Genomic DNA, 26606 nt, shown 5'->3' with positions numbered 1-26606 from the left:
CCCTCCCTGCTCCCTGCACCCCCGCCACAGTGGCCCCCAATGCACCAGGTGCACTCCCAACCTTGGGGCCTCGGTGGCGTTTGCATCTTTGCTTGGACACTTTCCCCCCACGCCCACCCCAGGTGTCTGCATGCCTGCTCCCCCTCCTCCTGGGCACAGCTTTACTCTGTGTCCTTATGCAAACCCCATCTCTTCAGTGAGGTCTTCCCTGACCTCCTTCATTTAAATCGTACCCCCCTCCCATTTTCTCTCACCTCTTTTGGCCTTATTTTGCTCCATGACACTCCCCACCAAATATACTATGTATTTATTTTGTTCATTATTTGTCTCCCCTAACTGGAATGTAAGTTCCCCAAGGGTAGAGGTTTTTATCAGACACACAGTAAGTGCTCAATAAATATTTGTTAAATACACGAAAGAACAGGAGTCAGCGGTTCCGGTGTGTCTGTGTCAGCTGTCCCCCTGAGTACCGTTGCCCTTAGCCGATGAATGGATGAGCAAGAAAACACCTCAGATCAGGTTCAGTTCCTCCTTCAGTTGAGAGACCCTGAGGCCCAGTGAGGGGGAAGGTATCCTGGATAATCACAACACCCTGACTTTAGAGCTGGGGCTGGGCCTGGATACCCTCCTGCCCCCACCCCCGCATCTCCCAAACAGAGCCCGTGCTCTCACCTCCCTGCCACCCACAGCTAGAGGTCACTCCATTTTGACAGCAATTTCCAATCTCGTGAGCTTAAAATAAGAACCAGGAACTACAGAAAATGGAGAAATGAGGTATAGGGAGGGGGTATTTTTAGCTTTGCTGGTTTCTAAGTGTATACATATATAGACCTCTGTCTATAAGTGTGGCTATATATAGGTATTAAATCAGGAAGCGAGTTGAGTGGTGGGTCAGCTTTTCCGGGGGCGGCTGTGAGCCTGTTGCAACAGGACCAGTTTCAAACCAGAGTGGCTGATTCCAAGGAAACTGGCCTGCTGAGTCAACGGGAAGCTGCACACCTCACATGAGATGTTCAGAAAGAGCTGAGAAGTTAGATCCTCCTTTTCCTTCTCCTCAATCAGCCAAAGCACCAGTGAAATTCCAAGGCCCCCCCAACCCAGTAACTGGCCAAGGCTTTTGCAGTCAAAATCTGCCCAAGGTAGATGGGGATTCTGAAGAGGGACACTGAGCGGAAGCCTAGAGTTTTTGCAGCACCCAGTTGACCAGAGACACCTCCCTGGGCTCCAGCCCCTTTGGCTACCAGGAATTTTCTCAGGCCTCAGATCAGGCCTAAAAGCTGAGGCTGCGGTCAGTCAGCACGGAGCATTTCTGTTAGCCAGACACTGTTCGCCACCTATGATCTCATTTCATACAATGTAGCAGGGAAGTACATTTATCATTTTCTCCATTTTACAGCTGGAGAAACTGAGGCAAAGAGTGGGTAAGTAATGTGCCCAGGTTTCAGTTTAAGGGGCAGATCCAAGCAGTCTAGCTGCACAGTCCATGTGCACAGTCCCTGGCTGGAAGGCAGGGAGCCTGAGTCAAAGCCCAAACTATGTGGCCTTCATTCATTCAACAAGTATTTACTATTTACTATGTGTGGAGTATTTCTGGGCTCTGAGATGCACGGCTGGATCCAGGGCTGGATGCCACAAATCTTTGGCTGGACATGGAGCTAAATGATGAGTGTTGGAGCAAGCGCATTGGTTGGTTGTGGATAGTGAATGAGGGCAGGTCTTTCTTCTCACCTGTGGCACCTGATGGAAGTATCCTGATTCATGCTGTGGAAATAGGGGCTAGTATCTCTCTGCAGGGCAGGAGAAGGACCAAACACTGGATTTGGAGCCGATCCCTATCCTCACGTAGATTATGTTACAGTTGGGGAGACACAGAGATGTTGGGGAGACCACAAATAAATGAGATAATTAAGATGATTATAAGGGTCCTAAATAAACCGGGGTGATGGGGCTGTTATAGGTTGAACTGTGTTCCCCAAATGTTACGTGTTGAGGTCCTGTTCTCTAGAATGTGGCCTTATTTGGAGATAGGGTCCTTACTAGGGTGATCGAGTTAAAATGAGATTAGGGTGGGCTCCAAAGCAATATGATTGGTGTCCATATAAAAAGGGGAAGTTTGGAGACAGGTACATGGGGAGAATGCCACGTGAAGATGAAGAAAGAGATCAGAGTGATCTGTCTACAAGCCGAAGAACACGAGAGAGCGCCACAGAGCGCCAGAAGCTAGGGGAAAGGCCTGGAACAGCTCCTCCTCCCTGCCCTCCAAAGGAACCAACATTTCTGACATCTCTATCTTGGCTTTCTAGCCTCAGGGACTGTGAGAAACTAAATCTCTGCTGCTGAAGCCACCCAGTCGGTGGTACTTGGTCACACAAGCCCTAACCAACTGACACAGAGACAAAGAGGGTCTGGGGAAGGAGAGGATTACTTTGGCCAGTACACGGGATGAGGCCCATCTGAGGAGCAGATGCACAGGCTGAGTCCTGAACATCGAGAAGACTGTCCTGGGAAGAGCTGCAGCAGATCCGCAGCCCCAGGGATGAGCACAGACTTGGCATTTCTGCAGGAGACATGGCAGGGCCAGGTGGCTGGAGCGGGGGGGTGAGGGCAGAGAAGTTCAAGGTGAGGTCAGATGGAAGGCAGAGGCCCAGGTAGGCAGGGCCTCGTGGGGACATGCTGGGTATGTGGATCTCACACTGATTGCACTAATTCACAGTGGAGGGAGTGACAGGAGACCTGACTTTCCCCTTCGAAAGGTCCCCCTGGCTGCAAGTGGAGATGGCACTTGAAGGTCAGGTAGGCAGAGGCCAGTTAGCAAGTGAGGCTCATGTTCCACAGAGAAATGAGTGCCCTGAGCTGAGGGCACTGGAGAGGAGAGGGTGGAATGGTTGGGTGGCAGTAAACTCTGGAGAACCCCAACAGGACCCGTCAGGCCTGAGATGAGCGGAAGAGAGACATCGAGGATGAGCCCTGGGATTTTGGTCAGAGCGACGAGAGAACAGCAGTGCTTTTTACAGTGAGAGAAGGAAGAGGGGGGAATAGGGGCTCCTCGAAGAGATAAATGAGAGCCAGCTTCCATCCCAATAAGATTTCTAAGATGAGGCCAAAAGGCAAATTGAGAGACTCATAGTCCCCGTGCTAGGACTCCCAGCCAGAGAGAGTCAGACATGGAAGCAAATACTAGAAATACCACGTGCCGAGTAGCTGACTGCACACAGCTGAGGGCATTACTGTGGGGCAGTCGGGAAAAAGAGGAAAGGTTTTTGTTTTGTTTTGTTCAAAATAATTTCAGACTTACATAAATGTTACAAAAATAGTACAAAGAACTACCGAGTATTGTTCAACTAGTTTCCCCAAACGTTGACAGCCTACAGATTTACAGCTCCATCCTCAAAACGGGAGTCAACATTAGCTAGAAAGCTCTTTCAGATTTCGGCAGTGGCCTCACTGATGTCCTTGGTCGGGTCCAGGAGCCACCAGGCCCACGCGCGGCCCTTAGCTGTCGCCGTTTCCTTAGGCTCCTCTAGTCCGGGCCAGCGGGGAGGGCCGGTGATGCTGTCGAATGTCCTTCGGTTTGGCTTTGGCTGGTGTTTCCTCAAGCTGTGTGTGTTTTTTGTTTGTTTGTTTTTTAAAGATTTTATTTATTTATTCATGAGAAACACCGAGAGAGAGAGGCAGAGACACAGGCAGAGGGAGAAGCAGGCTCCATGCAGGGAGCCCCATGCGGGACTCGATCCAGGGACCCCAGGATCACGCCCTGGGCTGAAGGCAGGCGCTAAACCACTGAGCCACCCAGGGATCCCCCAAGCTGTGTGTTTTGACAAGAACACCACAGAGGCGATGCTGTGCCCCCTCGGCGCATTGCATTGGGCCACCCAAGGCCTACGTGTCGCGGGCCCTGTTACGTTGACTCCGATCAGCTGGGTAAGGCCGTGCCTGCGAGGCCTTTGCACCGTCCAGACACCGTTCTCCCCTTTGCCATTAACAAGCACCTTGTGGGGAAATACTTGGAGGCTGTATAAACATCCTGTTTCTCATTCATTTTCACCCACGAATGTTTGTTCCCACTGACGATTCCTGCTTAAAACAGGAGGTGTTTGCCAAATGGTGGCTTTCTATTTCTGTTGTGCCTTCGGAACATCTATTAATTGGAGTTTTGCTGTAAAAACTCAAATACCTGTCTAGGCCGCCTGGGTGGCTCCGTGGGTTAAGCGTCTGCCTTCAGCTCAGGTCGTGGACTCGGGGTCCCGGCTCCCTGCTCAGCGGGGAGTCCGCTTCTCCGCCTCCCACCACCACCCACCCTCACACGCTCATGCTCTCTGTTGCATGATCTCTCCCTTTCAAATAAGTAAATAAAATCTTAAAAAAAAATACCCATCTATATCTGTATAGACCCATATTCTTTATTTTGCCTTTAGTTTATGTTATAGTCTATTTGATTATCATTTATTTTGTTGCTGAAATTACCTCAAATGTGGCCATCGTGAGCCCCTTCAAGTTGGCTCCTCTGTTGAAAAGGAAAGTTTTGAGCTGGGTCATAAAGGAGGCCTAGGGACTTGTAGGGAGGAAGGAGGGCTGAGGCTTCGAGGCTCCAGGTGACCCTAAGGGCAACCATGGGCCATATATGCCCAGGGCTCTCTGGGGATGCTGGGCGGCCTCTGGGCTCACCGTCCCTGACCGTGAGAGCCAGCAGGAGGCAGCCACATGCCTTGCTCAGGTGGAGACGCCTCCACTGATGACACCTCCCTCCCCACCCTGCACACAGGACTTCCCTAGGGACCAACCCTTTAGGGACGCAGCTGCTACAGCTCCTTCCAGCATTTGGGCTCTTGGCACACCTGCCGGGATTTGCTCAGGAGAGGCCTTCCACCAAGCCCACCGGCCCCTGCAGCCACTTCCTGCCTGCCTCTGCTCTGCTGGATAGGCCATCACTCAGCCTGTGCTGTTCCCACCGCTTGGCCAGTGACCAAGCTGTTCCCTGGACTCCTCTGCTGAAGGGCTTGATTCGTGGAGGTGGTGAGGCTCGCGGAGAACCACACGTCCCAGGGGCCATCTAGGTGAGACTGGCTCTTGTTCTGACTGGTTTGTTGCCTTTTTTTTTTTTCTCTTTCAACCTAGGGCCTCTGTGAAGTCTTCAGGGATGCCCAGTAGTTTACCTACCGGGCATAGGGGGCAGGACAGTGACAGCTGGATGACTCTCAGTCTGGTCCATCATGGCCCTGCTGAAAGGCAGAATGACTTATCTTAGGTCACAGTGGCAGCTGGTGGCAAGGGAAGCCTAGGACCCAGTGTTCGGACTCCTCGTGTCCTCCTCACCATTCCAGACTCCCAGTCTGTTCTCCTCCTTGTTTCTCAACTACTGACGAGGCCACAGTCTGGGTGACTTGTCCATGTCCCTCATGCCCCCAGCAGGCGGAGAGACAGAGGCCAGTCTTCCGGCCCCTTTCTGGGGCAGAGCCTCTAGGCACATGAGCAGCATGGACTCCTCACCCATAGGGAAGGAGAGCTCTGGGTCCTGGGTCGTTTTGCAAGTGCAAGGCTGAGGTCAAGTGCGGGCTCACCTGGCGACCTCTCAGGGCTGGAGGCCTGTGACCTCCCCCAGACCCAGCCCTGAAGGGCTAGAGGCTGGCCACCCTTTCTGCCTTCGCTCATTCCTCTTCCTTCAGTTCAGGATTAGAAACGGGGTCCACTCTTTTTCTCTTTTAAATTTCAAATTAAACTTAAAGATAAGTTAAATAGTCACGATTCAAAATTTAAGAAGTACACAATTTCCACTGTCGGAAATCTCCCTTCCAATCCGTCCTTTGCATACCCCCTCCCCAGAGGCAACTGCCGAGGGTCATTTCTTATGCAGCTTTCCAGAGAGAGTCTATGTAGGATCAGCAAACTTTTTCTGTACAGGACCAGAAAATAAATCTTTCTGGCTTTGCAGGCCCTGGGTCCTCTTTCCCATTGCCCGACTGCCATCGTAATGGGAAAGCAGGCGCGTTGGTACATAAATAAACGTGCCTGTGTCCCAATAAAATTTGATTTATGAACACTGAAATTTGGATTTCCTGTAATATTCATATACCATAAAATATTTTTCTTTATGTTTTTCCAAACATTAGAAAATGCGAAAACCATGCTTACCTCCCAAGCTGTACGAAAACATAGTATTTCAAGGTACAGATAAATCATAATGTATTTGAACAGTGTCCCATTGATGGTCTTTCGTGCTGGGTCTGGTCCTTTGTGGTCACATAAAACAGTGCAGGGAATATGCTTGCTCATATGTTATGTCATGTGCAGACGATCTATCTACAGGATATATTTTGGGACAAGTCTGATCAAATCTGAACAGCCTTGGGGCTCCTGGGTGGCTCATTTGGTTAAGCATCGGATTCTTGATTTCAGCTCAGGTCATGATCTCAGACTCATGAGATCGAGCCTGGTGTTGGGCTATGGGCTGAGCATGGAGCTTGCTTAAGATTCTCTGCCTCTCCCCACCCCCACTTGCACCCATGCTCTCGCTCTCTCTCTAAAACAAACAAAAAGTCTGAACAGCCTTTCTTCTCCTCCCAGGCTCCTCTTACCTCTCTTGACATCTCTTTAAAGTCTTCATCTTGGGGGCCCCTGGGTGGCTCAGTCGGTGAAGCGACTGCCTTCGGCTCAGGTCATGATCTCAGGGTCCTGGGATCGAGCCCTGTGTCAGGCTCCCTGCTCAGCAGGGACCTGCTTCTCCCTCTCCCTCTGCCTACTGCTCTGCCTCCTTGTGCTCTCTCTCTCTTTTAAATAATAAATAAATAAAATCTGGGATGCCTGGGTGGCTCAGTGCTTTAGCGCCTGCCTTCAGCCCAGGGCGTGATCCTGGAGTTCCAGGATCAAGTCCCACATCGGGCTCCCTACATGGAGCCTACTTCTTTCTCTGCCTGTGTCTCTGCCTCTCTCTCTCTCTCTCTCTCTCTCTCTCTGTGTCTCTCGTGAATAAATAAATAAAATCTTTAAAAAATAATAAAATCTTCATCTTGTTCCCTCAGTAATGCACAGAGAGCTTCACAAGCCGGGCTCTGCTCCAGGACAGCTCCTCAAGTATTTCTTGGACTCCAGCCTCCTAATGGGCCCTGTGCCTTGACTCTCTCCCTCCACCTGCCCTTCCTCATGGAGCTCCCAGGGGATGCCTCAAAGTCACAAGTGTAATTCTGAAGGTCTTGTGTGTATTTCACAGATCCAAGCAGGGAAAACCACACCCCTTAGGGTGGTTTAAGACCCCCACCCCACCATGGTCTGACCCCTTCCGACTATAGCTTCATCACTACGGGGAGACCCTTGAGCCAAACTACGCTGAATCTGGGCTTTCCTCAGGGCTTTGACATTGGTGAGAGCTTAGTGTCATGACCTGTAAAATGAGCAGAACAGCAGCCCTCGCCTTCTAGGGTTATTGTGAGTTAATTCACAGAAAGCGCTTAGAAGGGTCGGCTGGCACCTCTTACAGGCCCAGGGCCTGCTGACCACCATTAGTTTTATTTTCAAACTCAATCATAGCTTTATCTCCCACACTCAGCACCCAAGGTTCACTGCCTCTGGCTCCCAACACTTGTAGCCTTGCTAGGCTGTGACCATTTTGGAATCACTCCATGCGGGTGACCTCGCTGTGTCCTGTTCCCTCTGCTCCTTCAGTCTGGGCCAGCCCTCCCCACCCTGCCCCCTGTTGAAACAGCACTCCTGGGGATCCCCGGGTGGCTCAGTGGTTTGGTGCCTGCCTTTGGCCCAGGGCGCAATCCTGGAGTCCTGGGATCGAGTCCCGCGTCAGGCTCCCTGCATGGAGCCTGCTTCTCCTTCCTCCTGTGTCTCTGCCTCTCTCTCTCTCTCTCTCTCTCTCTCTCTCTCTGTGTCTATCATAAATAAATAAATAAATCTTTAAAAAAAAAAAAAAGAAAAAAGAAAAAAAGAAACAGCACTCCTTTTCCAGAGCCCAGCTCAGATGCAGCTCACCTCTGAGGCCTCAGACCTCCCCTCCTCTCTGTTTCCTCCTCCCTCTCTACCTCTATGATTGCCTCTCCACATCCCCTACTCTCAGGGGGAATCGTCTGTGCTTATGCCATCCCCTAGCTAGATTGTCAACTCCCTCCCCGAGGGCAAGGCTTGGGTCTTCTTCCTCTCTGAGTTCCCCCAGCACGAAGCACAGGAACTTGCACGCAGGACATGCACAGCAAACGCCTTTAGATTTAACTGCGAGCTTGAGCTCACGTGAAGAAATAATTACCTTGGCCCAAGGTGGAACTCAGTGCTTCCCCCTGATCTAGAGCCCATGCACTTATAAACAAAATGGACTAAGTTTTCCCCAACCTCAGAGGTGAGCTGGAGGTCCCCCGGCCTCTGCTGGTCACCCCCCCTCTCGCTGCCCATGAGGTAGCAAATCCTGTCGAACTGCAGTGTTGGCTTCTCCATCCGCACTCATCTGCCTCGCATTCCTCCCATAGGTACCAGGCGGCGGAGAACTTGAACGCACCACCTCATCGGCTGTCAGGCACAGTCACCCTTTGGGAATCTAAAACTTCCTGTTCCTCACACATGGGGTCCCCAAAAGTCTAGATTGTTAGGCAACTTTGCTTATGACCTGAGTCTCCTGGAATACAGTTGTGACCATCTGTGTGAGTGGAGCTCAGGCAGGGCCACCAAGCCACTGATCCATGGGATCACATGGCTCCATGTAACAGGACTCTTAGAGAACCCGTGCTTCTTCCCTTATGTGACATAAGCCCTGAACTCCGGTGGACCATGCCTTCGAGTGTCCCAGGCTGCTTCTACTCTTTTGCTCTGCCATACTTAGCATGTGACTTCTGTTTTCAGGGCTGCCATGTGGTCATGTGACAGGGCCCCTGTGACTTCAGCTCATCACATTCACCTTCCAGCCAAGGAAAAGGGGGAAATAGTGAGGGACAAGAGCACAGCTGAATCTGCCTATTTTAAGGCGCCTTTCCCAGTGACTATCACTTACATCTCATCGGGCCTACGTGTGACCCATGTGCACCCTCACTGCAGAGGAGTCTGGGAAATGTAGCTTCTCAGCTGGGCACGTTGCTGCCCATAAATAAAAAAATTGAGATTCTGTTCATGAAGGAAAGGGGGGAGTAGGGTTGGAGTGGGTACTTCGCTGTCTCTACCCCAGTTGGGATAATCGAGGAAGACTTCATGAAGAAGCAGAGCACTGTAGGATCAGATAAGTTGCCATGCACCAGGTGCTTTACCACTTACAGGTAGGGGAAGGGAGGCTTCTCCTATTACCCTCCCACGTGAAGGAGCAGTTCCAGCGCCCATTTTAGAGATAAGGCAAACAAAGCCTAACGTTCAATAACTCACTCAGTGTCATACAGCTAGTAAATGGCATCCAGATTCAAACTCCAGACTCCACCACACTCCCTTCTCCCCTCCAGGCTCACCTCCCATCTCAGGATGCCTCTGCAAAGAAGGAAAGAAAGATCCAGAGAGTGTGTATCCAGACCAGGACCCTGACAGGGAGGAATAGGGAATAGAGATTCCCAGATTGCTCCAAGTGGCAATTTTTGAACATAAAGATATTTACCTATGGCTGGTTCCCAGAAGAATTTATTTTACACTTTAAGAAAAGAAAAGGCATTTGCATAAAGTAAAAGTCAAAAATCACATGGAAGCCTGGGATGAGAGCACCTTTTGTGGGGAACCCCAGGGGCAAGGCAAGGGACAGAGGAAGAGGCCGGCCCCTGGCTGGGAGGAGCAGCAGGGCAGGGGAGCAGTGGGGCTCTAGGCACCACCAAGTCCCTCCTGCTCTGGCCAGCAGCCAGCAGTCTGTCACCTGCCAGGAGCTGGGGGGAGGGAGGCAGGTCATGTGAGGAACAAAGCCTGGCAGCTCAGTGTCCTGGGAACACTGTCACCCGTGGCGAGGTGACCCTTGGCAAAGCTCTGAGTGCTCTCTGCTTGGGGCCACATTCCTGTCCTCCGAGGCTTCTGTGTGGCTCAAGTGGAACAGAACTGGAGTCCCCGACTCCTACAGGGGTGTCCCCAAACCAGGGAAATCCTAGGGCCTCAGGTTTCACCTCAGTTTTGGAAGTTTAGGGGTTAGGGTGCACCTGGGGCGCCCCCTCTAGGCAGGACCTGGGACTGCAGTTACCTGCTAATCTCATGAACGGAGAACTTAATACTGTTGTCTGGTAGGTGACCGTCCTGTTAACTAAAATCTGGAAAAATAGGGACGCCTGGGTAGCTCAGCCGTTGAGCCTTTGGCTCAGGGCGAGATCCTGGAGTCCCAGGATCAAGTCCCACATCGGGCTTCCTACATGGATCCTGTTTCTCCCTCTGCCTAGGTCTCTGCCTCTCTCATGATTGAATAAATAAAATCTTTAAAAAATAAAATAAAATAACTTTAAAAAATAAAAACCTGGAGTGTAAAAGGAGGGACAGGTTGGTGGGGGTGTCAGGAGAGGCTGGGCATGTTATTGTCTTTTCAAAGAGAAGATGGAGCTTAGCCCTAACTTCAGTTAATAAAACGGCTGAAAATGGCAAACAGAGCAAACCATATTTCAACTCTGCATGGATTTATCAGTAAACGGGAGTCTGCTAAGCCCCCATAATGTGCTCAGCATGATTCTAAGATCTCTGACAAATCTATGAAAAGTAGAGTGAAAACCCAGCTAATCCAACCGCTGGGATATGGTGGCTCTTCTGGACACCTAAAAATGCACTAACCCCACACTTTTTTTTAAATGGTAAACATTTTGGATGAAAATATGTTTAAAACACACTATGCTCATCCCTGACTTCTTAGAGGCTATTGAGCTTGGTTTCATTGTGAACGTCATCTATTCCAATGGCCCTGGAGGCTGTGGAGTGGAGGTGGCTGTTTGCTTCCACACTGTGGGGTCCCCAGGCACTATTTTGTTTATTCATCGGCTTTTATACTTTTTCTAGGTATTATCGTACTGTCAGGCCTTCAAATGTTCATTTTTCCCTGTTCTTTTTTTTTTTTTAAGATTGTATTTATTTATGACAGACACAGAGAGAGAGGCAGAGAACCAGGCAGAGGGAGAAGCAGGCTCCCTGTGGGATGTGGGACTTGATCCCGGGACCCCGGAATCACGACCTGAGCTGAAGGCAGAGGCTCAACCACTGAGTCACCCAGGCACCCCTTCCCTGTTCTTTTAAAGCCTCCTTTCGTTTTATTGCTTCTAATCTGTTCTAAGTTTGGAGCTCAGACTTAAATGATTCATCTTTTACAGCCCATCTTGGTCCAAAATGGCATTAAGGAGACTGTTAAAACTTATCAAGTACCTACTGTGTGCAGCGCATGTTATCAGCTGTCTTGCAACCATTATTTCGTTTTTCGCAACTGCCCTTTGAGCTGGGAATTTTTATCTCCACTTTACAGATGTGTAGACTCGGAGAGTTTCAACAACTTGCCCAAGGTCACACAGCTGCTAGGGAGTGTCAGGGCTAGAACTCGGATGCAGTGTGTCTAGCGCAGGGACCATCCATGCTTTCAGTGCTCTGTGTTTGTGGTGCATGCTGTTCCCTAGTGCTGCTTTTTGTGCTGGCCTGTGATGGTTTTATCTTCCTAAATAGAATGTAAGCCCCTGGAGGGCAGGGACCTGGCTACCCACTCGCGTACTGCCCACACCGTGGCCCAGTGGCAGGATGCCAGGTGATCAACAGTTGCTGGTTGAGAGCCTGGAAGAATGGGGGCAAGAGAATGGAGGGGGCCATTGCCCTTTCCTTTCTGATTCCGCATACCTCCCTGCTACTCAAAACCTTCAACTCGCCACCAGGCATTTGCTCAGCATTTGCTCAGCTGAATGCTCTGTCTGTGGAAAGGCCAAACCTTCCCTTAGAGTTTAAACCAGCAATATCTGAAGCTCCCCCACATGGGCCACTCTGGATTGGGAGGAAGGGGCGCCAGCTTAGGCAGCCTGCCTCTCCCCGGGGGCCCACACGGAGGCCAAACCCGGATGGGACAACGTGGAGACTGGAGACGTAGTAGCCCAGGAGGGGAAGGCTGGCGTTGGGTCCAGCATTTTCACTAAAGAAATTCTTGAGCAGATTCCTTTGAGGAAACTGTCATGCATAGCTTCTTTCCTGAAAGGAGAGTAACTGGGATTCCGACTTTCCAGCCAAGCCAAAGCAGGCCAGCACCCCAGCAGGGCCTGGTTCTGCTGAGTAACGCCTGCTCTGGATCTTTGCTCTGTGTCAAACTCTGGGAGAGAAAAACTCACGTGACTTACAGATTTCATCGTGACAGGACAGTTTCTGTTTGTGTTTTGGTTCTTCATCGGAAACACGGAGGTCAGTGGGGAACCCTCCCACCCCCTATGTGACCGGTTGCACAGGAGACATTACATGACTGTTGTCCTCACCGGGTGAGTGAGCATTTCTCACCCTTGCTGATTGCCCAGGTGTCTCAGGGCCTCCCGGGGCTGACATGGTGTTTGCATCATTTCTGATACTTGGCTCTGGATTTGTTTGCCTTTGGTTAATAGTTAATCTGGACTGGGGTTGAGGGAGTTTGTTGAGACCAGACGACGAGACGACGAGACGGGTCCCATAGAGAGCTTGCTGGGACTTGGACAGGAGCTCCCCACCCATCCCTGCCCCAGGAACCTTCTCAGGTCTTCTCAGCTCAGATCTGAGGCTGGAGGCTGCTGGGCCAGCCCCTCCTAAATCAGGCCCAGGACTTACTGCAGATTGGGGCCAGCCTGGAAGGGCCAGAGCCAGGTGCTTCTGTGTGCCTCTTCCCTGGTTTCCCCTCCTTCAGAGGAGCCAGCACCGGAGGCCCCTGAAGTCCCCTCCTTCCCTCTGCCCTGGCCATTTGCCTGGAGTCAGAGCTCAGCCTTCCCATCCTTGGGCCCATGGCACGTCTCTTCACAGAGCTGTAGAGGGCCAGGGCTGAGGCACTCTGCCAAGATCCCCCCCACTGTTACTTTTTGGGAGAGGTGACCCAGGCAGGCAGGGTGACAGCTTAACCCACTTCACTCACCCTCACTTTCCAGAGCACCTTCACCTCTCTGGCCTCAGTTTGCCCACCTGCCAAGGAGTGGGAAATGAGCCCCATTCTCCCTACCGCAGGATAGGACTAGGACAAGCCGGGTTTGCAAGAGGGCACATTACCCATTGGCTCCAGCAGTCCGCACACTTGAGCATGCATCAGAAGCCCCCAGAGGGCTGTGAAGACACAGAGTCCTGTTCCTCTTGCCTGAACCCCAAGGTCTCTCATCATTCAGTCTGGGGTGGGAACAGAGAATTTGCATTTCTAACAAGTTTTTGGTGACCACATGCTGAGAACCCCTGCTCTAAATCCCATAGCTCCTGGGCACAGCCCCACCAGACCAGTTGCCCAGAAGGGGTGAGAGTTGGTATATGCAGAAGCCAGCTCCAACTGGCTTTGGGAAGTTGGTAGCTTGAAATCAGCCATGGTGGGAGTATTTACACTTTGGAAATCAGCAAATGCTACAAACCAGAGCTTTTTCTCCAGATTGCTGGTTGTTGTGTTCTGTTTTGTTTTAAAGATTTATTTATTTGGGGAGAGGGGGGAGGGTGCAGAGGGAAAGAATCTCAGGCAGACTCCCAGCCACAGGGCTTGATCTCACAACCTTCAGATCAGGACCTGAACCAAAATCAAGAGTCAGACACTTAACTGACTGAGCCACCCAGGCACCCCCAGATTGCTGGGTCTTGAACATTAACTAGCACAACTGGATAAAAGTGCAGCCTTTCTCTTCCTTTGCACTCTGAGACAGGTGTTATGCCTCAGAAACTGGACAGGAAAGCTCAACCAGAATTTTCTGTACCTATGTTTTCTTGCCTATAAATTGGAAACAATAATAGCATCTGCCTCTCTGGGCCACAAGAATTAAGTAAGAGAATATGTGTAAATCAGTCAGTGAAGTAACCGGCACAGAGTAAGCGCTCAAAGATATCAGCTACTGTCATTAAAATCCTTTGGATTTTAGGAACAAAGGAACCTATATTATAGGTTGGATTATAGGAACCTGTGTATTTCCTTCCTACAAGATTAGAAAGTTTTCTGTATATACCCAGGAAGGGTGGAGAGCATGGCATACTGAGCTTGGCAGCATGGGGGTGTCTGCTAGTACAGTCTTCTGGGGGTGATCCTCAGCACCCATCATGAGCCGCAGCACCTGGATTTGTTCACGTGACACCACTGGCCATAGCAGCTTATGCTAGATGCTCTGGGAGCTCTCAGAGCCTCTCTCTTGAGAACTTGGACCTCCAACCCAGAGCCAGCCTATGACTCACCACCTGAAGGGCTATGGGGCAAGCAGGACCAAGGGAACGGGTGCAAAGAGATGACATAGATGGGCAGAGGCAGACGTGGGAGGGAGGGGCCTGAGGATACCCCACTTCTGAATCAGGGCTCCTCTTGTCATCCTGCCCTGGACCTGCAGCCTCACAACCAGCATCCCCTTCAGTGTAAGTCAAATCAAGTTGGTTACTTCCATCAGCTACAACCTTAGAACCTCAGCTTCTCCGCTTGCTGCCCTCTTCCTACACCCCCACTGCCCCGCTTCCCCCCACACGGGCACAGGGTCCAGTGCCAGCTCGGCCCTGCCCACTGAGGGCCTGGGGCAGGTCTCCAGGCCTCTCTTCTTCGATCTGCTCATTGAACGTGAACTTGGGCAACAGCAGGCCTCCCTCTGAATTCCCCCCGTTATGTGACTCGAAATGAAAACCTTAACATTATCATCACCCCCTGTGTAAGGCCCTGCAGCAACTCCCCAGGGCTCTTGGATGGAGTCCAGTCTCCTCTCATGGACCGAGGTTGCTGCCTGAGTCTCCCCTGCCTCTCGCCCCTTCTTCTTCACTCCCTTCCGAGCCATGCCAACCTGCCAGCGGTTCTCCCCGAGAACCCTCATTGTCTCTGACTTCTTCCTGTGTAGAACAGAATTTCCCCCAAGCCTATAGCCGACCTCCAGTCTCTCTCCAGGCCTCCCCTTGGACATTATTTCCCCTGGGTCACCTTCCCCATCATGGCCCTGGCTGCCCCTCTGTGCCTGGCACCACAGCACATGGCAGTGGCCTGCTCGTTGGCCACATCCTCTGCGGCCCCACCACATCCCAAGGCCCAGGCACCACGTGTCTGCCCCCCATGGTTCCCCAGAACCCACACTGAGTGCTCAGTGAACGGTTCAGTGTGTGCCGTGGCCTAAGGCACGTGGGCCCCAGGAGACCCCACCCCTCGCTGACTCCAGGGCCCATAGTCATTCCCACGGTGGCCTCTGGGAAGTCCAGTTTCCTAGAGCAGGGAGGGGGGTAGGGTGGCCCCCAGATAAGTCAGGTAGAGGTTATTGAAGAGTCAGTTCCCCGGGTGACTATATGGGGAGCTCCAGGGGAGGAGAAGGTGTGGCTTGAAGGAGCCATGAGCTTGGCAGGAAAGAGCTAATGTGAGGTGCACGGGATGCAGGTGCAGAAGCTGGAGGGGAAGTGAGGGAGAGAAAGCGAAAAAAGAGCCCTGGACATTGAGTCCAAGCCCTTCCTGGATGCCAGGCTCGTACCATGCATGTTCCCAGGGCCCCAGGGGCTCCTGGGCTTGCCCACGGCCTGGCCACACACGTGCCTGACCTGATGGAAGTCCTTGTTGGGCCAGGTTATGTCAAAAAAATTCCCAGGGATTCTCTCACTGTAATCAGCTTGCTAAAGCCTCTCTCCAAAGCTCACAGTGGGGCAGTCCCAGGGCCCGGTGCCAGGTGGGATGTCACAAGGCCCCCGGATTCACGGCCGCCTTGCCCTCTGCTCCAGGGGGGGCTTCTCTGTGGGGTCAAGTGGAGGAACAAGCGGTTCCCCTCCCTGGGGCACAGGTGCCAGGGTCACGACACCTCGCGGCCTTGCCCCGGCTCATGGATGGCCCCCCTCAGCTGCCACCGAGGAGGGCTACCGTTCCTCCCACGGGGCAGAGGTCCTCATTTCTCTAACCTTCAGAGAACCCTCCCAACGAGCTAGGCGGAATGAGGAAGTGGGGCTTCTGGTCCGTAAATTTTCAGTCTGGGAAGCCTATGGCGTGAGGCCTCCTGTAACCTGTGACAGAGTTTTCCGAGTTGCCCAAGAAAGATTTTACCGGATGCCTAATAGATGGCCTTATGAAAATTGGGTACACAGACAAGAAGCTGAGAGAGTTTAGAGAAAGCCTGCATTCTCCTGCCTTCGCCCAATATACAAAATAGTTTTACCCCGTAGAAGCTTAAAAATGAGGCGGGGAAGGAAAATTGATGTGCGTTTTTTTTTTTAAGTGCAGAGAATAATTAAATATTAAATGGTGCAATGCTTGCCGGCTGCAACAGGATTGTAATGTGGCTCAGGGAGTCAGTTCTGCGTCAGAGAATTCACGAGAAGGGGGAGACCAGAGCCATAGATTTGGATCAGTGGAGAAAAGAAGGGAGGGGTTCCAGAGAAGGGAAATTGCATGGGTGATTGCCTGCAGAGTATGTGGGCCAGGAGGGGATGGACAAACCAGACTGTAGGTTAAATGCAGGAAGATACAATTGGCGAGAAGGAGGAGGGGTGTGGGAGGGGGCGGGGGGGGCAGTTGTGAAGTCTCTGCCTTTGGGATGATGGAAATGATGGAAGGAAGGATGGTGAAGGTGGAGGAAGCATCTGAGGGCTGGGGAGGAGGGAGCTGGGGAAGTTTCTAGCAATTGTGGGTCACCAGCCGGCAGGGGTGGCTGGGTTTCCTTATGGGGTGGCTGACTTGAGAGCTCAGGGGACCACCCTTCCAGCCGGGGCCTGTGTCCCGCAGCAGCAGCACAAACTCCACTAGCCCCACCATGAGCCTCCCTGTGTGCCTGAGGTCCCAGCCTGTCACAGGCCCCAGGGAGCCACCGCAGGGCTTTGCACAGGGAACGGCAGGGTCCAACACTCTGACCAACATTTGGGGGCAGTGACTAACACAAAGCAGCTCAGGATGGGTGACAGGGACCCACAGTCTAGGGGAAGAAACACTGATGGGAGGATGGAACGGGGCTGGTGCGCGGGGCGACCGGGCCCTGTATCCCTCACGAAGGTCACGTAGCCCTTCTGTGAGCAGGTGACAAGCTCTCAGCCCCTGTACCTGAGCTCCTGTTACTCCCCCTTCGGGAGGCTGCAGGTAGAGCTGGGGACGTTGAGGCAGATGCTGAGCGCCAGGTAGGAAGAAGGGCTCAGACTGTGGGTGCTGGGTTTGGGCGGCATTCCCGGAGCACCTGGCTTGAGCGAGACGGATTAAAGCGCCAAGAGGCATGAGACAGCCTCAGCACCGGGGTCACCGGCCAGGAGTAGACGCCGGATACAAAGATTTCTGCTGGGCATTGAAAAGGCTCGGTCCTGTGGGTGCACTGGCCAGGGAGTGCTGAGCTCTGCCCTGGACCTGGGCCTTGGGGCAGGGTGGGGGTTCCCTGAGTTGGGGTTGCGAGGGGGCTTCAGGCAGGGTCAACACGAAGAATGGGACAGTGCTACTAGAGGGCAAGAAACGGAGACAGGCTGGTGTGGTGTGTGCATGTGTGGGGGTGAGGGGAGAGAAAGAGGGAGAGGGAGAGGGGGGAGAGGGAGAGAGGGAGAGGGCAGAGAGAGGGGGACAGAGGGAGGGAGAGAGAGAAGGAGGGAGAGAAGGAGAGGAAGGGGGGAGAGAGGGAGGGGGCAGAGAGAGGGTGAGGGGAGAGAGGGAGGGAGAGATAGGGAGAGAGGAGGGGGAGAGGGAGAGAGAAGGAGATGTGGGGAGAGAGAGGGAGAGAGGGATGGGTTAGAGAGAGGGAGAGAGGGGGACAGAGGGAGGGAGAGAGAAGAGAGAGAAGGAGGGAGGGAGGAGAAGGGGAGAGAGAGAGAAGGGAGAGGGCACAGCGGCACCAAGGCGGTTGACGGGAGAACAGAAGCCAGCAGAAGCCATTCCTGGGCGGAGGTGCACGGGCCTTGCTCCCCAGCAGCAGGAGGGGTGAGGAGGGAGGGATGGGGGCGGCAGCAGGCTTTCCAGGTTTCAAAACTGGGGAAGGGAGTGTGAATGGCACAAAGAGAACATCTAGGAGCTGGCTATGGGGGTCACATGCAAGGTGGCCCAGGGTGGCCGTGTGGGGAGGAAAGGGAGGACCCCATGGGAGAGACGCACGTGGATGGAGCCTCAGCCGACCTTGGCCACTGGACATGGAGAATGGCTGGAACAATGAATCATGCTGGTGCTTTAGGGGAGAGGCTGCACTGGGGGGGGGGGGCAGTGAACCTGCTCAATCTTGGGGAGCACGGGGCATCACTGTCAAGGCGTCCGTCTGAGCGGGTCCTCCAGGAGGGACCCAGTGAGCCTTGAGCCAGTGATGGGCAGGGTGGCAGGACCGAGAAGGTGGCTGAGCCCGGACGAGAATCCGGTCCCCTGGCCCCAGCGGTCGTCCATGGCCCCTCAGGGGCAAGTGACTGAGCAAGGCTTGTTGGGAATGGAGAGTTCTAGTTCATTCCTCTGAACGCCCCCCCTCCCCGGGGCTCCCTCCCCAGTCCCTCCCTCCCTGGTGATTCCTGAGCTAACAGGTGTGTGTCCTGTGCCCAGCAGACCAGGGGCTCTCTGAGCATGGGGGCCAGTGTCTCCCTCCCTCGGGCTCCCCAAGCCCAGGACGGGGTCCACGTGTGCAGGTGGACGGGGGGGGCACACCGTGTGATACTCAGTCTCCCAAGTGGACAGGAGTGCTTGAGATCCAGTTGCTTCCAGCAGGAATTTGGGCCGGATCCCACGGGCACACAGACTTCCTGGGTCGGACAAGGGCATTCAATCCAGAGGGTGGTGTCCCTGCCCCTGACTATTCACCTGACCCGGTCCAACTGGGGAGGTGCCTGGGTTCGGGGTGAAAGGGCAGGAGAGGGTTGTTTTCATCTGGACCTACTCGGCCCACCTGTCCAAAGGCCCCATGTTATCAAATGTTTTCCTGTTCCTAGGGAAACCCGATCCCAGAGGCAGGAGTTGTGATTATTCTGGGGAGAAAAGGGAAAGGCCACAGAGTGAGGACTGACGTCCATGCGCCATCCATCAGCCAGGCAGCTGAGTCACTGACCACGGTCTGGTGTGTTTGCAGAGTCACTTCCCTGTGGTCTGAGGCTCCCATGGCCTTCCCTCTGCCTGGAGCCTGGTCCCTGGACTGGACTGCATCTGTCAACAAGTGCAGGTGACAGGGCGCCCCCCCCCAACATTGCAGGTGGCGAGCAGGGTGGGGAGGGAACTACTGAAGGGGGCACAGTCCTGCCTTTGGGGAGTGACAGTTCATGGGGAGAGAGGACATCCTCCGCCCTTCCAGAGTACGCTTGTGTATTCACAGACAGCTTCTAGGGCCGCCCAGCAGCTGGCTTATGCTAGGACCTCAACCAAGATACCTGACCTATCTGAGCCCCAGTCTCCTTTTATACAAAGCGAGGAAACCGGTACCGTCTCATCAGCTGTTATAGGAGAGGAATGAGCTTGTGCCAATGCAGCGCTCAGCACCGTACCTAGCTTTCCACAAAGCACTCCAGAAATACGCATTTATGGTTATTGCTGATTGGCTCGACGCTGCCCACACATCTCTGGACCACCTAGAAGATGGAGCAGAGGGAGCTCCTGCTGCTTCCCCCCCAAACACAGGTGCTGCCTACCTGTTGAGCAGCCACAGGGGGGCCTCGGTGGGCACAGCCACCCCCAGCCACTGCCACCAAGAAGTGAAATAAGGAGCCCCAGTCTTCAGACATAGAAGGGAAGAGAACAAGAAAGTTCATAGGTCAGCAAGAGTGTGAGGACAAAGGAGAGACAGTGAGGCAGACGTCTCAGAGAGAAGGTGCTCGGGCCATCCAGGTGTGCTCTGGGCTCCTAAGACCTCCCTTGCCCCCAGGGGCCCAAGCCCCTTCTGAGGACAGCCTGGCTTTCTGGATAAAATTCCCCGCCAAAGGGAGAGCGCTGATGGGTGAACGTGGTTCATCAGCCCACTCGGGGCTGTATCCTCACTGTGAGTGGCTGACTCAGCACTGGTGCTCACGCTCGTGTTGGAGTGAGTCACCCCTGAACACATACATCCATCTCTCAGGCTTCTGAGACCAACTCAAGAGCCGAAGCCTGGGAAGTGGAAACCCAGCACTGGAACATGATGACCACAGAAAGGAACTACCCCCAAAGGGGAGGCAAGCCTTTGGCAAGGGGAGTCCCACATGACATCCATTCTGCAGTCACCTGATGGCCCCCATGGCATGTTCCATGCTGACCTCTAGATGCCATATCCAGGCCAGCTGAGAGCTGTCTCGACGGGGCTGACCTGTCCTGAGCAATGCTCTTCACACTGGGGAATGGAGACCCCAAAGCGGGTCATGGAATTAGCTCCGTGGATCAGATGAGCATTTTTAACAATTAGAATAGAATCACACACATCCAAGTGCATTAAGGGAGTAAGGGTCGATGTTACTTCAGAAGTCTTCTGCATTCATGGGTGTGTGTGTGTTGTGTGTGTGTGTGTGTGTGTGTGTGTTGTGTGGATGTGCGTATATACACACACACTACATGGATATGGCAATAGAAAGATGGCACATTCTGATCAGGTCATTGATTTCTATTATTATTATTATTTTTAGATTTCACTTATTTATGCATGAGAGACAGAGAGAGAGAGGCAGAGACACAGGCAGAGGGAGAAGCAGGCTCCGTGCAGGGAGCCCGATGTGGGACTCGATCCCCAACCCTGGGGATCACGCCCTGAGCCGAAGGCAGATGCTCAACCGCTGAGCCACCTGGGCGTCCCCTGATCAGGTTATTTAAAGGGCATTAATAAGAGGGACTATTTACAAAGACGTGGGCAGGCTGTAGGGAATCACAAGAGCTAGGGCAGAGCCAGGTCTAGGAACTGCAGGGTTTTGTTATCACCCTGAGGCTCGAGGCTCGAAGGAGGAAGGTGTTTCCAGAACTTGGAGACAGGGAGATGCAGAGAGGGCGCAGACAGGAGCTGCGCTCATCAGCCAGGGCATTGCCAGCCAGGCTGGGCTGACCTCCAGGGGGAATAAATACTTACTTTCGCCCCTCTCCCTGCCTCCGGCTCCCACCAGGGCTTCCCAGCAGCTGCACCCTGGGGAAGCCTGAAAGCAGGGAGCTGCATATGGGGTCCACGTGTGGAGGTCGTCGGGTGCCTGATGTGTGCACAGGATGCGGTGTAGGATGCACAGTATTTCTTAACCGTGGCTCCCAGTTGCTGAAGTTTTTAAAACCCTAGACGCACGTGTCTAACACTGAGGTTGCTCCAAGGAAGCAGCCAAAGGTTTGGGCATAGCCCCAGGTCAGGGTCGGTGCACCTGCGGAGGGCTCAGGGCGGCAGTGCCCACGCCGGGCAGGAGACGTTTGTGCTGCTTTCATCAGCAGCACATTCCAGACACGCTCTCTGTGCCCAGGGTGGGCAAAGCACCTGGGCCCAGATGCCAGACGGTGGCCCTGAGCGCAGGCCCTGGGGTCCAGGTGGGCGAAGCACCTCAGCCCAGATGCCAGACGGCGGGCCTGAGCGTGGGCCCCAGGGTCCAGGTGGGCAAGGCACCTCGGCCCAGATGCCAGACGGTGGGCCTGAGCACGGGCCCCGGGGTCCAGGTGGGCAAAGCACGTGGGCCCAGATGCCAGACGGTGGGCCTGAACGTGGGCCCCGGGGTCCAGGTGGGCAAAGCACGTGGGCCCAGATGCCAGATGGTGGGCCTGAGCCTGGGCCCCAGGGTCAAAGTGGGCAAAGCACCTGGGCCCAGGTGCCAGACAGTGGGCCTGAGCGTGGGCCCAAGGGTCCTTGAGCTGTGAGCTAAGGCCAGGGGGGAGGGACGGAGGGGGACCATGTGAGCGAGAGGAACAAAGGGGCCTGTGGTCAGGGACACCCACCAGGCAGTTGCCTCGCTGCTCAGGACGAAGGGCAGAGTGCTATTCCGAGCTGCCCGTGGGAGCAGGGTGAGGGCCGTTCTGTCCACAGGCTGGCGCTTGGCGCGCGAATCCTTGGGCGACGTGAGGTTGTGCCGGACTCACAACACCGTCTCCGGGCCCCGTTCCACGGCCCACGCTGCTGCTGAGCCCCGGGGCCGGAGCCGCCAAGCTCCGAGGCTGAGTCTCCTGAGCCTCAGACGGTCCAGCCACCGGGAGCCCCCGTGATGCCCAGGTTCGGGTCCCGGTCAGACCTGAGGGTGTGAAAACCAGGCCCAGTTCCCAGAAAAGATAGACTTCTGGAAAGGAAAGGAAATTGTTTGTTCAAATGATAAAAAAAAAAAAAAAAAGGACAGGTATCAAGGATCAAGGTTCACAGCAACAGAACTCTCATTTTACCCTCGCGGGTTCCGTGGGCGAGAGAGCCGCCCGCCCCTCAAGACCGGGGTTCCTTGGCGCTGACTCACCCACACTCGGGGAGGTGTTTACTCAGGAGTTAACAAGGTGAAGAGCATTCTTTTGCCCTTTGAACCTTTCTCTTCTTCAGAGGCTCTTAATTTCTCTGGGCCATGTTGTGGTTACAGGTAAGGGCAGGGGGCAGAATGCCAAGGGCACGTGGAGGGGGCTCCTGGACGCACGTCCCCTGCAGCCCAGACCAGCAGCAGGCCGCGGCCTGGCCCCGGTGTTCCGTCCTAGAGACCTAGGAGATGTCTTGCCGGTGTCATATTTTTCTAAGTCAACCAAACACAAAGTGGTTGCTTTACTATTTCATCAGTCTCAACCGAGTCATTATTCAACTATCAGGTAGGGGAAAAAGGAAGGTCCCAGAGCATCAGTGTCTCCCCACATTCTGCGCGCATCAGCTTCAACCCCTGGACCTGTGGCAGCCAGAGTGCCAGTGGCAATCCCGGGTTAGCGTCTCTTTAGTGCTCTGCTTTTCTTTCTTTCTTTCTTTCTTTCTTTCTTTCTTTCTTTCTTTCTTTCTTTCTTTCTTTCTTTCTTTCTTTATAATTTAAATAAATTAAAATTTTTATTTATTTTTAAATTTTTATTTAAATTCCATTTGCGGGCAGCCCGGGTGGCTTAGCGGTTTAGCGCCGCCTTCCAAGTCCCACGTCGGGCTCCCTGCATGGAGCCTGCTTCTCCCTCTGCCTGTGTCTCTGCCTCTCTCTCTCTCCTCTCCGTGTATTCTCATGAATAGATAAATATAATCTTAAATAAATAAATAAATAAATAAATTCAATTTGCCAGCATATAGCCTAGCACCCAGTGCTCATCCCATCGTGCACCCTCCTTAGTGCCCGTCCCCCGGTTACCCCATCCCCCACCCCCCTCCCCTTCTGCAGCCCTTTGTTTCCCAGAGTTAGGAGTCTCCCATGGTTTGTCTTCTTCTCTAATTTTTCCCCACTCAGTTTCTCTCCTTTCCCTTATGGTCCCTTTCACTATCTGCTTTATTCTTCATTGTTCTGCCAAGACCTGCATGGTGTTAAAGCCCTCTCTGTTGCACCTTGCACGTCGACCACGTGAGATCAGTGGTTGGCTCTGTCTCCCTTGGTGACTCGGGATACTTCTCAGAGGGCAGCAGCTCTGCCTTCTTTTAGCCCCGCTGTCTACAACTGTACCTGGGCTGTCAGAGGGGCTCCAAAACCTGTGTATGGGTTGAAAGAATGAATTAAACCTTCACTACACCTAAGTTTTTCAGTATGGAAAAAAAAAAAAAAAAACACATGAAGAGCTAGCCACTTTCATGCTTTTGGCAGCGAAATCTTAAATCCAAGAAAAATCTAACATAAGCCCCAAAGCACATCAAAGAAAGGCAGCACACCCAAGTAAGGTTGCCAGGTTTAGCAAGTACGAATACAGGATGTCCAGTTAAGTTTGAATTTCAGAAAAATAAATAATTTTTAAAGTATATCCCAAACCTGCATGGGACACACTTACACTACAAAAATTGTTTGTTTATCTGATATTTAAATTAAACTGAGTGTCCTATATTTAACTGGTGGCTCTCCCCCTGGCCTGTGCACACATGGAACCCCGGGGGCTTCCTGGGGCTGTGCAGACCTGCTTATGAAACACTGTTTTAGGAAAAGCCACGACCCCCATATTGTTTTCCTTCTCCCATCTCTGGAGCTGCTCTCCTAAGCAGGGCCGAGGCCTCCTCCCCCAGCATCCATGCCCTAGGCTGTGGATCCCAGGCTGTGGGGAAAGGCTATTGCTAAAAATGGGTCAAAATAACTTGATTCATAGCCACCATTTATGACAAGCAGCTAGTCCGCTCACCCAACCATTTCAAGTCCAACATAGGTTGCTTCACACCTTGTTTTCACTGGAACCTCGCCTCTCACTGTTGTGGCTGTTCTGTGAAGGCATCCGATGGAGCCGGGGCTGTTGTGTTCCTTCTTCCTTCCTGTTTCCCAGCCCATCCTTCTGGGGCAGAAGAGCAACCACCTCCAAGCCAGTTAGCTTGGTTCTGCTGGGTGGACGCTGGTGGTCCCTGTGGAACCGATGCCGAGCAAATGCATACCTCTCTCTCTTCACTCTCCCTGAAAAAAGCAGTGAAGGGGCTCCGTAGAGAAGCACATGAATTCCTGAATGCCTTCCAGATGAGCTCATTTTGGAGAGGGAACAGGTAACTATCAGTAGACAATGTCTGCTGATTTTTGCCTGCCCACATCAGAGCTCCCTTCCCTGTTGGGGGAGATCCACAAGTGTGTGGTCTTAGAGAGGGGCAGACAGTCCTCTAAGCCTGTGTGTGATGCAGACTCAGCCCCTGGGATGCTCATGCTCTGGGCTTTGACCCTCAAGGGACAGACAGACAGCTAGAGGTGACGTGATAGGGTCGAGTCAGCAATCAACGGGACCAGTAGCAGCATCTACACTGGTGTCCTAACCAGACTGAGTGTCTGTGACTGGGCTCTCAGCTGCTGGACCTCCCTTGGGGGTACCCTGCCCATTTCACTGAACCTGGTTTGCCAGGCTTCTGGTCAGTTCTCTGAATCACCCAATATCCTTTCCCATCAGCTCATTAAGAAGGCTGAGTTCCTGCTGTTGGCACAAGAGCACTCCCAGGTAAAACCTGCAGGTTGTCAGGTCACCCTTGCTGTTCATTGCTCCCTTTCCTTGTGCCCTGGTGGGTACGGAGACCCAGTCAGAGATGTGATGACTCTGTGCTAAAGGGTGTAAACCAGGATCTTCCTCTGGAGCTACCTCGTCCCATGGTTCCCAAAACTGTAGTGCTTTCTAAAAACTAGTACAGGACCCTCCAGGGGCCTCATACAGGATTGCACTCCCCATCATGGGAGAATCAGCGGCCAAAGAAATACAAGTAGCAGTGATGAGTGTCACTTCCGGGAGGAACTGGTGTGAAAAGCCAGCTCACCGCGTTTCACCACGTTCCCCCTCCTTACCCCCATCACAGAGGTCAGACACACTCCAGATAGTGGCCACTCTGTCAGTCTGGAACCTGTGATAAGGACAAGTCATGTGAGAGTTCCTAGCTAACCCAAGGTGATCATTTGAAAGGAGTAAGCAAGAAAGAAACTTCCCTTATGTCAAGTCAGGAGAAGTTAGGGTTGTTTGTCACTGTCACAGAACCTACCCGATGCTGACGGATACACCAGCCCTGTCCCAGACCTCCTGGATCTGAACCACCGTGGGAGCCTGGACTGAAGCACTTTCCACGTCCCATTAACACACTTGTGATTCTGGTGATCGGCCAGATTTGGGAGCTGCCCGCATTTGTTCCACACAAATTCTGAGGGCTGGCTCTGACCAGCCTCATAATGGAGACTGGTGTGGGTTGAATGGTGGGCTGGAGGCATAGCCTGGAGCCCCAAGCTGACATTCCTGCGTATTGACATATTGATGCATATTATACAGCCAAATGGTAATTTGAAAAATTGTCTATAATTTCAAAATAAGACGAAACTGTTAAATTCAAGATTGTATTGATACTCTGACCCCAGCAACAAATATATACGTGTGTCTATATATATATATATATATATATATATATATATATATATATATATAAAAGAGGGCAAAACATGACAAAATCATGGAATGGACTTATGAGTTCTTTTTCTTTCATTTCTCATTGTTCTTGAAGTGGCAACACTTTAATGAACAAAAGAACCCCCAGAATGAGATGTCTGGGGTTAATATGGAAAGCATAAGGAGCTACTGAATGTTCTGGAGGAAGGGTGGGGTGAGGGGGAGAAAAGGAAAAGGGATAAAAGTACTTGTTAGGGGGATCCCTGGGTGGCGCAGTGGTTTAGCACCGCCTTCAGCCCAGGGCGTGATCCTGGAGACCCGGGATCGAGTCCCACGTCGGGCTCCCTGCATGGAGCCTGCTTCTCCCTCTGCTTGTCTCTGCCTCCTGCCTCTCTCTCGTTCTGTGTCTCTCATGAATAAATAAATAAAATCTTAAAAAAAAAAAAAAAGTGCTAGTTAAGGAAGTAGTTAAGGAAGTTGGGGCAGCCCCCGTGTAAGGAGCGAAGGAGGAGCAGCAGAGCCGGGCCAAGGGGCTGGGCACCGTCCCAGGGGGGATGGCAAGGCCAGCAGCGCCGCGGAAGGACAGGAGGACGGCAGGACAGCAGGACCGCAGGGGACCCCGGCGCCCGCGGGCTCAGGGCGCCCTGCACCGCACTGCCCCCCCGCGGCCGGAGCCGGGAAGCGCGTCTGGGCCGCGGGGCCGCGCGGCGGGTCCCGGGAGCGCGTGGGAGCGGGAGGCCGA

The 26606-nt window shown here is 53.1% G+C and overlaps 1 long non-coding RNA gene across 3 annotated transcripts in view; it reads left to right on the top strand.

Annotated features, from left to right (window-relative positions):
• LOC102155202 overlaps positions 1 to 20579 on the top strand; it is an 82374-nt gene extending 61795 nt beyond the window's left edge. Inside the window, exons 8-9 of one of the 3 annotated variants that reach the window (XR_005361929.1) lie at positions 4763 to 5054; positions 8460 to 10300. This is a non-coding gene — a long non-coding RNA (uncharacterized LOC102155202). Of the gene's footprint in view, positions 1 to 4762; positions 6689 to 8459; positions 10301 to 18906 lie in introns of those variants that run through there. The other 2 variants (XR_005361932.1, XR_005361928.1) reach the window with 2 other exon arrangements.
• The last annotated feature ends 6027 nt before the right edge of the window (positions 20580 to 26606 follow it).

Source organism: Canis lupus, chromosome 7 (genome assembly GCF_011100685.1).
Source record: "Canis lupus familiaris isolate Mischka breed German Shepherd chromosome 7, alternate assembly UU_Cfam_GSD_1.0, whole genome shotgun sequence".
Classification (NCBI taxonomy): Eukaryota; Metazoa; Chordata; class Mammalia; order Carnivora; family Canidae; genus Canis; species Canis lupus.
This window is presented reverse-complemented; position numbering and strand designations above follow the sequence as displayed.